The following is a 10,025-nucleotide window of genomic DNA, read 5'->3' as shown; positions in this document are numbered from 1 at the left end:
GTCACCTTCAAAGGTAGCCCCACATAGAGCGCATTGCTACTGTTGTGACAAGTCCTGAAATGGTGTCCAGTGAGTCAGCGGCAGCGAGTGCCCATCTAATCTGGTGTGGAGGCGGAACATGTCACACACACAAAAATCTCTCTCTCACACACATAGCCACACTGCAGGCACACTCTTGCGCATCTGACAGTTGCACTTACTCCTCTTGAAACAAACATAGCATAAAATGTAAAAACTAGATAAATTTTTATTATACGCACATTGCCCACTCTGTTAATAAAATGTTTTTTAAAATACCTCCAAGTTGCTCAAACTAACAAACATTCCCTTCTGCCTGCCTACAAAGAACATGCATTGTCCTGTTTATAGAGCTGTGCAAGGGGTCTGAGGTGGAAGAATGAATGACCATGCGTCTGTGAAATCTTCCTAATGTTGATTTATCATTCAGTTGAGCTGTACAGTCACATACATTTCCTTAATAAGCAATATCAACATGACTGTGGATAAACAATTAGGCTAATTGTATTATCTTATAATTTTAGGAGTCCGTTCCATGTTCTTTGAATTAGACATGAATTAGCACAATATCTCAATACTGACAGTGAATCAAATTTGTTAATAATTAAATAACTTCCCAAGCTTGACCCCTTTCATAATCTTTGAGATGGGTACTGTGAAATCATTATTTGCAAAACAGCACACAATCAGTTGCTGCGTTTTTATCAAATTATAGGGATTTGAGTGGCGGGCGGGGAGAGTTAATTAGACAAATTACAGGTCTGATGAACAAGCTGGTTTGGATAATCTTGCTAATACGGAATAGCAAATATTGGCTCTAATCCCAGAAAAAGATTCAACTTGTTAGTTTTCTGCTTTGGAGAGGTATTAAGATCATTTAATAGACACGTCATGGTTGAAAATTAAAAGAAATTATGCTGGCCTCCATTCAGTGGTGCTGTCAGGGTAGGACTTTGGAACAGAAGTCCAGGACTGCGCTCAGCAGAATGAGAAGCAAGAACATCAAATGCAGTAAGGCTGGCATGCCACATTTTACATTATCATCTAAAGCAGTGGTTCTCAACCTGTGGGTCCCCAGATGTTGTTGGACTACAACTCCCAACGTCCCTGACCACTGGTCATGCTGGCTAGGAATGATGGGAGTTGTAGTCCAACAACGTCTGAGGACCCACAGGTTGAGAACCACTGATCTAAAGAGAGTTAACAGTCCAAAATCACCAACTGCACAACTAGCTCGATCAACCCAATCTGAAGAATATTTTTTACATGGATTTCTTCAAATCACTTAAGAAGATCCCTGCTGGAAGACGTCAAAGGCCCACTTAGTCCAGCATCCTGTTCTCATCATGTCCTACAAGATGCACTGGGGAAGCCTAAAAGCACAACAGCACTCTCCCCACAATTCCAAGCAATTGATATTTAAAAGCACTACTGCTTCTGACTGTGGAGGTGAGAAGTCATCATTGCTAGTAGCCACTGGTAGCCTTGCCCTCCAGAAATCTGTCTAATCTGCTTTTAGAAACAGCTAAGTTGTTGGCCATCACTACATCTTGCGGGAGCAAAATCTAGTTTTACTCTGAACTGCATGGAGAAATTGTCTGCCCTGAATCCTCCAAATTTCAGTTTCATTGGATGGACTCAAGTATCATGAGAGAGAGAGCTTTTAACAGCCGCATGGTGGTTAGAAAAGGCATAAAGTGGCAATATAATGATTGGGTGGAGGGATTCACCTACTAGTCTGTCTTTTACGCAGCTGTAAAACACACAGGTGATCTGCCAGGGGGGGAACTGGCAACCCTGCTTCTGGACCAACTGAATGAGCCTTCTGTTATCTTGAACTTGCAGTGCTAGGAATCTGATTATTTTTTAAAGGAAATAAGCCAACTGCAGCAACCTTCTGCTTCAAGCAGAAACCAAACACTTATATTTATATCTAGATAGATCCATTCTATTGATCGTAGTGGTATCAGTAAGCAACTATAGATATAGGTATTTTTAGGACTTGGAGCTCATTGCTTTAGAACAGGGGTGGCCAACTCCCAAGAGACTGCGATCTACTCACAAAGTTAAAAACTGGCAGTGATCTGATCCCTGGGGTTCAGGTCAAAACTGAGCTTTTTTTAGGGAGGAGGGAAGCCCTGTTTTTGGGGGTGCAGGACTAAAATGTTCAGCTTTGGGGGGGGGAACCAAAGTTGTTGAGCTTCTTTGGGGGGAGTCTACCAGTGATCTACCACAGACGTCCAGTGATCTACCGGTAGATCACGATCTACCTGTTGGATGTGCCTGCTTTAGAATTTGTTATTGCTGGCATCCATCTTTCTCGGGAGAAATGAAGGAGTGCACCTTCAGGGGTAAAGTCTAACCATTGGAGAGTTACAGCACCTGCTGTGGCTGTAGAGACTGAGACAGGAATATGGGTGAGACATGTTTTATTGCAGGTGGGGCAGATGAAGGCATCCGGTTTTGCTGTTACCGGTGCCCCATGGTATTTCTTCTCTCTGTGCTCCTCCTCCTCTCTATAGAATAGAACTTTTCTATTTTAACACACCACATAAAATAGCATGGAGACTTGACCCACTCTTTAAAATCCAACTGATTTGTTGAATTTATTTAAACAGCAAAACCAATTATCATGGGAAACTCAGAAGAATTGAAGTAGCCCACTTAATTCATGCGATGATGAAAAAAAAATCCAATTTGAATTACATTACAACTTTCAATCATCATAGGAGAATTGGAAATGGCTATAAAGGCAATCATCTCTCACAAAATTATTCGAAAGAATCAAGAGTGGGTCGAGCTCACTTCCTAGGCTAGCTTTCCTTGCCATAGTGTTATCTGCAAGGTCTCATGAGCTAATAGCGAATAAACAAAATTAGTAACCATTTAGGCATCAATCCTATAAACACGTACATGGATTTACACCCACTGAATTACGTAGAAATGTAACATGCACACAGTATGTGCCAGATCAGAATACACAAACAACATTCTAATCGGTTCCGAGGATGAATTTTGAAAATCTTGTGAATAAAGCCTTTGTTATACTTATTTAACAGATAAAAGAGCTGCCTATATACCCGCTGAATGTATACCTTGTCCAGTCATCTAAGTCACAGTCCAATCCAATAATCTACTGTGTAAACAAAGCAGGGCTTGCATTGAAATGTGAACATTAAGTTTGGATCCTAATGTAACTCTTAAACTTGAAATATTTCAAGTTTCCAAGACCCACAGTCTGATCCAGCAAAGACTACGTCATGATACAATAGTGCTACATATACACCTATACTGGGGATTGCTTGGATTTTCATCCTGTTTAATAATTACCATTATAATGTGTTGTTTTTATCTTCTTTTTTACAGTCATGTCAGAGCATCTATTTCTGTGTGAGTGGAACAGACTTTCATTTGCACAATGAGACTTCCCCTTTCTCATCTCAAAATCTGCTATGGAAGGTTGGAAGGCTTTTTGGAGCAGGTTTACAGGTGTGTGAGGGTATGTGGAAGGACTGCAATCTGGCAGTATATGAATAGATTTATTTTTAAAAACCCATCAAAACAGCATCTTCCATTTCCGATGGAGCACTTTCAAAGAGTGGGCTTGATGGATCCCAAATGGAAAGGTCTTCCAGAGCTATGACACAGTCACAGAAAAGGCCATCTCTTGCGCTCACCTGACAGACGCCTTGTGACGGCACTGAGAGCAGGACCTCTGAGGTTCCTGTGCAGGATTAAATGGAAGGAGGCAGGTCCGAATGTAACCTGGTCCTAGACGAGGGGAACTAAGCATTTTCAGCGCAGAGGGCGGTACTGATCCACAGTTACCCTTTTTTGGGCCAAAGTAAAAAAGTGGGCAAGGATAATTATTTTAAAAAACTATGAACAAGTATTTAGGAATCTTGCAGGGGGGTATCCTTTTGGTACCACAGGACTTGCAAGAGTGGTCACCAAAAGATAAATACATTAAAGGGGGGCGGGGCTTGTCATACAGTATCACAGTGCAGTATGTGTGGAAGTCATTAAAAGAATTTAAATTATTTTAAATGGGGGGAGGAATTGGGAGGCGGGGGGCACAAAAATCTTTTGGTGGGAGCCCATAGGAGCAGTTAAAACATTTTAGCACACACACAAATATAAATATAAGACAGTGAGTTCTGGGGTGGCCACAAAAATACTCTTTTGGGTCAGATGTGTCCTTTGTGGATTAGCTGCCCTTTTCCTAAGACCATTTAGATATCAGACTTCCATTTATCAAACTGACAACAAACCAACTGACTTTGGAGAACATATCTATCACTACACGGCCTTAGCCGTAAGCTATAACAATGACACTTAAACTACTGATCTAACACATAGATATCATATACATCATTCCACCACATACCTGTGTAACAATCAACTACTTCAGCTTTTGTAAAATTAGCTCTTAGTTTAAGGAGCCATTGCAGCAAATTGAGCTACTACATGGGCAATTTCCTTATCCCTCCCATTAAGAAGGAACTCGATTTTCTGAATGACTGGCCAATAGGAAATTGTTTCTATGCTGTGGGGCAATAACTCACCTGTGATGATCTTGCACAGAGGACAAGCCAGAAGGTAGTGTGAGTCAAGCCTCCTCCTCCTCCTCCTCCTAAATACAGGAACATTTCACCACAAATCTAATTTTTATTGTTCTTTAAACAGCAGCTGTGCAGGAGGTGGAGGTGGAGTGAGGATAAGAACAATGGGGTGAAGGGAGAGGGAAGGATTAAACCCCTCCTTTCTAATAATTATGCACTACTCAAAATGACTCATGAAACCTAAGTGCAGCGACCACAAAAACCTAACACAAAATGGTGTGGCAGATAAAACACAGCCCAAGTAGATCTCTTCCTTCTGGCAAATTGAAAGTCTGCTGAAATAAAAAGCCAGAGGAGGAGAAGGCCACCTGAAGCTTACAACATACCATACAATCATGACATAAGAAGAGCCTTGCCGTATCATACCAATGGCCCATCTAGTCCAGCATCCTGTTCTCAGTGGCCAACCATATTCCTGTGTGAAACCTACAAGCTATTCCACAATAGTGGTGCAGCCACTAAAAACGCCCTGTCCCTTGTTCTAGCCGACTAGGTTTCCACTCTGCATAGGGAACAGAGAAGGGCTTCCCCACTTGACTGAGATAAGTGAGCAGGCTGATATGGAAGGAGAAGAAAGAAGCCCTTTATGACAATAAATCACATGATCTTGATTGTCAGAGCCCAGTGCTATCAGAGGCAAGCAGCACTGCCCAGATCAGGGTTAAATCAAAGTCCACAAGACCTAAAGGGTCTTGTTCTAGTGGGCAAGCAGACAAAGATCAGACAACCACACTTCTGTCATGTCTCCTTTTACTTGCCTTTTTTCTAAAATTAAAAAGCACCAAAGGGGTCTTGGTGGATCACAAGCTAAACATGAGTCAACAGTGTGATGTAGCAGCAAAAAAAGTGAATGCTATGTTAGGCTGCATCAAAAAACATATAGCGTCCAGATCAAGGGAAGTAATAGTACCACTCCATTCTGCCTTGGTCAGACCACACTTGGAATACTGTGTCCAGCTCTGGTCACCACAATTTAAAAAGGATGCTGACAAGCTGGAATGTGTGCAGAGGAGGGCAACCAAGACGATCAAGGGTCTGGAAGCTAAGCCTTATGAGGAATGGTTGAAGGAGCTGGGTATGTTTAGCCTGGAAAAGAGGAGACTTAGAGGAGATATGATAGCCATCTTCAAATATCTGAAGGGCTGTCACATGGAGGATGGAGCAAGCTTGTTGTCTCTTGCTCTGGAAGGTAGGACTTGAACCAATGGCTTCAAGTTGCAGAAAAGGAGATTCTGACTAGACAAAACATTCTGACTGTAAGAGCAGTGGAACAGTCTCCCTCGGGAGGTTGTGGACTCTCCTTCCTTGGAGGTTTTTAAGCAGCACTGGGCTGGCCATCTGTCATGGATGCTTTAGCTGAGATTCCTGCATTGCGGGACTAGATGACTCTTGGGTCCCTTCCTACTCGAAGATGTTATGATTCTATGATTCTGTGGTTGTAACCTTTTGTCATGGGGGAGTTACTGCAGTGTCCCCTGGTCATTTTGGCTGCTCTATTCGGAACCTTTCTCAGCTCCACAGTGTTCACTTTGAAGTGTGACAAACCAGAACTATACATAGCATTCCAAGTGTGTTTGCAGCACAGGTTGTATAATGGCATTAGGATACCAGCAAAGGCTCATGGAACCTATTTTTGTTGTCCATCAGACCACTCTCAGAGTACATTAACATCTGCAAATATTTCCACATATCAAAGATATCTCCCAAACAGAGTTATACATTAATTTCGATGGAACTAATGTAGGTAACTACTCCCATTACCTTAATTTGTCCTTATGTTACATTCAGAACATTTGCTTCTACTACTTATTTTACCCTTCATTGGCTGAAAATAACAGAACACCTTGCAGGGTTCTGAAATGACTGCTCATGTATCCACAACAGCAGGCACATTTAAACCAATCTGTATTCATACTGGTGATTCAGAAACATTTCCTTACCAAAACATTTTTGTTTGAACTAGCAGGTATTTCAGCAATTTGTACGTCAAGGGAATTATTTGCTGTTCATGCTTCATCACTCTCTGTACTCTGTTTTGCAATAATTCTAGTGTCTGTTCCCTGAACAGCCGAAACAAAATAAAAATCACATGATAATAGCATTTAGCATTTATGCAGTGCAGGGGTGGCTAACCTTTGGCTCTTTAGATGTTGCTGGGCCACAGCTCTCCTCATCCCTGCCTATTATCCATACTTCCTGGGGCTGATGGGAGTTGGACTCCAATACATATGCAGGGCCATTCCTAACCTGGTGAGGTGCAGCATCATTCGAAGCACCTTGCACACATTATCTGAATAAAATGTTAATCTATACAGGCAACCATTGCTTTAGGTGTGACCAATGTGTGTGTGATCGTGCACAAGCGCACAGCACTGAACCCGAAAGTGACCTGTAAACCTCATAAAAGATGTCACTAAAAGGGCGAAACAGGGTCACTGGGTGTGGAATGGGGTGCTTCAATTGCATGTGATTTCAGGTAAATGCGCAATGACCTGGAATGCAACCCCAACACAAATCAGAGATTGCCTGTACAGTGGTACCTCGGGTTAAGAACTTAATTCATCCTGGCGGTCCGTTCTTAACCTGGAACTTTTCTTAACCTGAGGTACCACTTTAGCTAATGGGGCCTCCCACTGCTGCCACGCCACCGCCACAAGATTTCAGTTCTCATCTTGAAGCAAAGTTCTTAATCTGAGGTACTATTTCTGGGTTAGCGGAGTCTGTAACCTGAAGCGTCTGTAACCTGAGGTACCACTGTATTGCTCACCCAAAGGGGTAGTTAGAATTTCTCTGTGGGCCACAGAGATTTGAATTTCTCTGTGGGCCACAGAATTTCTCTGTGGGCCACAGAGCCAAGATGAGATTTGAAGAAGAGACTTTCCTGCCCACCTGCTTAGCCACTACATTGCACCAGCATTAAGCTGTGAGGCAGGTGATCAATCATATACCATAAACTATTACTAAGCAGTCATGAACACAGTGACAGCCTCCTGGATCAGGCCAGTGGCTCATCTGGTCCAGCATCCTGTTCTTACAGCGGCTGTTCCGCGGCATGTGGGAAACATGCAAACAGGAGCTGAGTGCAGCAGTACTCTCTCTTCCTGCAATTTCCAGCAGCTCCTATTCAGAAGCCTACTGCCTCTTGACAGTGGAGGTGAAACATAGCCGTAAGGGTTCGTAATAGCTGTATCCTCCATGAATTTGGCTGTTTCATTTGATTTGGATTTGGTTTCAAAGCCGTCCAAGTTGGTGGCCTCGGCTGAAAGGAGCTGAAAGCTGTTAAATCAATCTGCTTGCCTAAATCTATTTCGTAGGAAACATTTGTCTGTATATAATGTTTTAAGGATTTGGAAATTTCATTGCTGCATTTTATGGAATTGTAAACTGCTATGCATCCAGATAGATTAAGAGTGGAGCGGTAACAAAACAAGGAAATAAATGAAACATATTCAGTTGTTTTCTTTGTACTAGGAAAATATATGCCCACCGTCATGCATGAAACATATTTTTGGTGTGAGATTCTCCCCCCCCCTGACAAGCCAGAAATCCCTCCAAGGCACCTTGCCTTACCTCAGGATTTGTGATTTTTGTGTGATGTCTATTTAAGCCCTGTAATCCTGGCAAAAGTAATCTGTGCCTCATGTCATGTGCAAGTGCTTGTGTGCTGTACACAAACTTTTCCCTAAATGCAGAAAAAGTGTTCTATATGAAATCTTCACTTCACATTGGATCTTCACTTATGGGCGTATGCGTACCACGGTACTCAAAATTTAGGTTGATTTGCAAACCTGTCACAGGCAGGGCTTTTTTCCAGCTGGAACTCACCAGAACTCAGTTCCAGCACCTCTCAGGTAGGTGCCATTGCCATTATAAGAGGACAAAGGAGGCATTCATGGTGAGTTCCGGCACCTCTTTTTCTAGAAAAATAGCACTGGTCATAGGGAACTGAAATAATAAGCGAATGGAATCACAATGAATAATTCAACAATGCTGAGACAGCACTGTCAAATGTATGCAGCAGCACCAATTTTAATCCTCCTTTGTTAATTGCATGTGTAGTGACTAAATATATTGTTCTGGGGCCAAAGTGGTCTAGGTGTAATTTACTTCAGAGGCTGCGGTATGATTAGGTTGGAGAGATGTTTTTGTCAACTGACTTTGAAAAGAACAAGGGCAGAACCCTAAACACACATAAGCACAAACACATACTCCAGGTTATGCTTCTGAGCATAAATATTAGGGGAACTATAAAATGTGGCAGTTGCTTACTAGTTAAACTAAACTGTTAAAAATTACCAGGCAACAGTCCTCAGTTACAAGGAAAACTAAATCTATGGGCCTTGCCAGTAGTGTTCATACTACCAGGAAATAGCTTAGTACAACTCTGAAATCTTGGTAGGCAAGGGGACTTCAACCATTATAATAAAAAAAGAAACAACATCCATGCTATGGAAGTCTGCTTGCTTTATGTCATCTCCTAGCTGATGCACTATACGACATGCATGAAGATACTGAGGGGATGCTCAATCAAGTTGCAGATGACACCAAACTAGGAGGAGTAAGCAATGCTGAAGAAGACAGAATCAGATTCAAGATGACCTTAACAGTTTGGAGAACTGGGCCCAAACTAATAAAATGAATTTCAACAGGGACAATTGTAAGGTTCTACACTTTGGCAGGAGGAAGCAGCTGAACAAATATAAGATGTAGGACACCTGGCTTATAAGTAGTACATGTGAAAAGGATCCAGGTGTCTTGATGGACCACAAGCTTAACATGATTCAAGAGTGTGATGCAGCAGCAAAAAAAGCTAATGCTATTCTAGGCTGCGTGTCCAGATCAAGGGAATCATGGTCCCACTCTGTTCTGCCTTGGTCAGACCCCACCTTTTAAATATTCTAATTATAACCCTACAGTTTGGGGACTAGCTCCAAGCTGTTAGAACCAAGAAGTGGTGGTTCTAACTGCAGTACTGCTGGAAAAGAACAGGAGAAGAAACTTTATTATTACAAAGCACATAAATGGAATCCTACAAAAGTTGTGGCCATTAAAATCACGAGTGATATCTTTATGGAATGCTCTTTCAAAGTAGTGACAACAGAATAATATAATCCAATTTCCAGAGTGACCAGCTATAGAAAATATCATTATTAATATATCTGCTATAAACCTCAAGTCAAAGGAGTTAATGAGAGGCATTGCAATTTGTGACATTTTCTCATCAGATTCATTTTTATTGATCACATTTATCTAGAAAGCAATAACACAGGCAGAATATATATATATATATATATATATATATATATATATATATATAATAAATATAATATTCTGTACACACATACACAAATACACTTTAGGGCATTCTTGGTTTTGCCCATTTCT

The sequence above is a fragment of the Podarcis filfolensis genome (genome assembly GCF_964270895.1).
Source record: "Podarcis filfolensis genome assembly, chromosome: 1".
NCBI lineage: Eukaryota > Metazoa > Chordata > Lepidosauria > Squamata > Lacertidae > Podarcis > Podarcis filfolensis.
The sequence above is the reverse complement of the archived record's forward strand: the minus strand, read 5'-3'. Positions refer to the sequence as shown.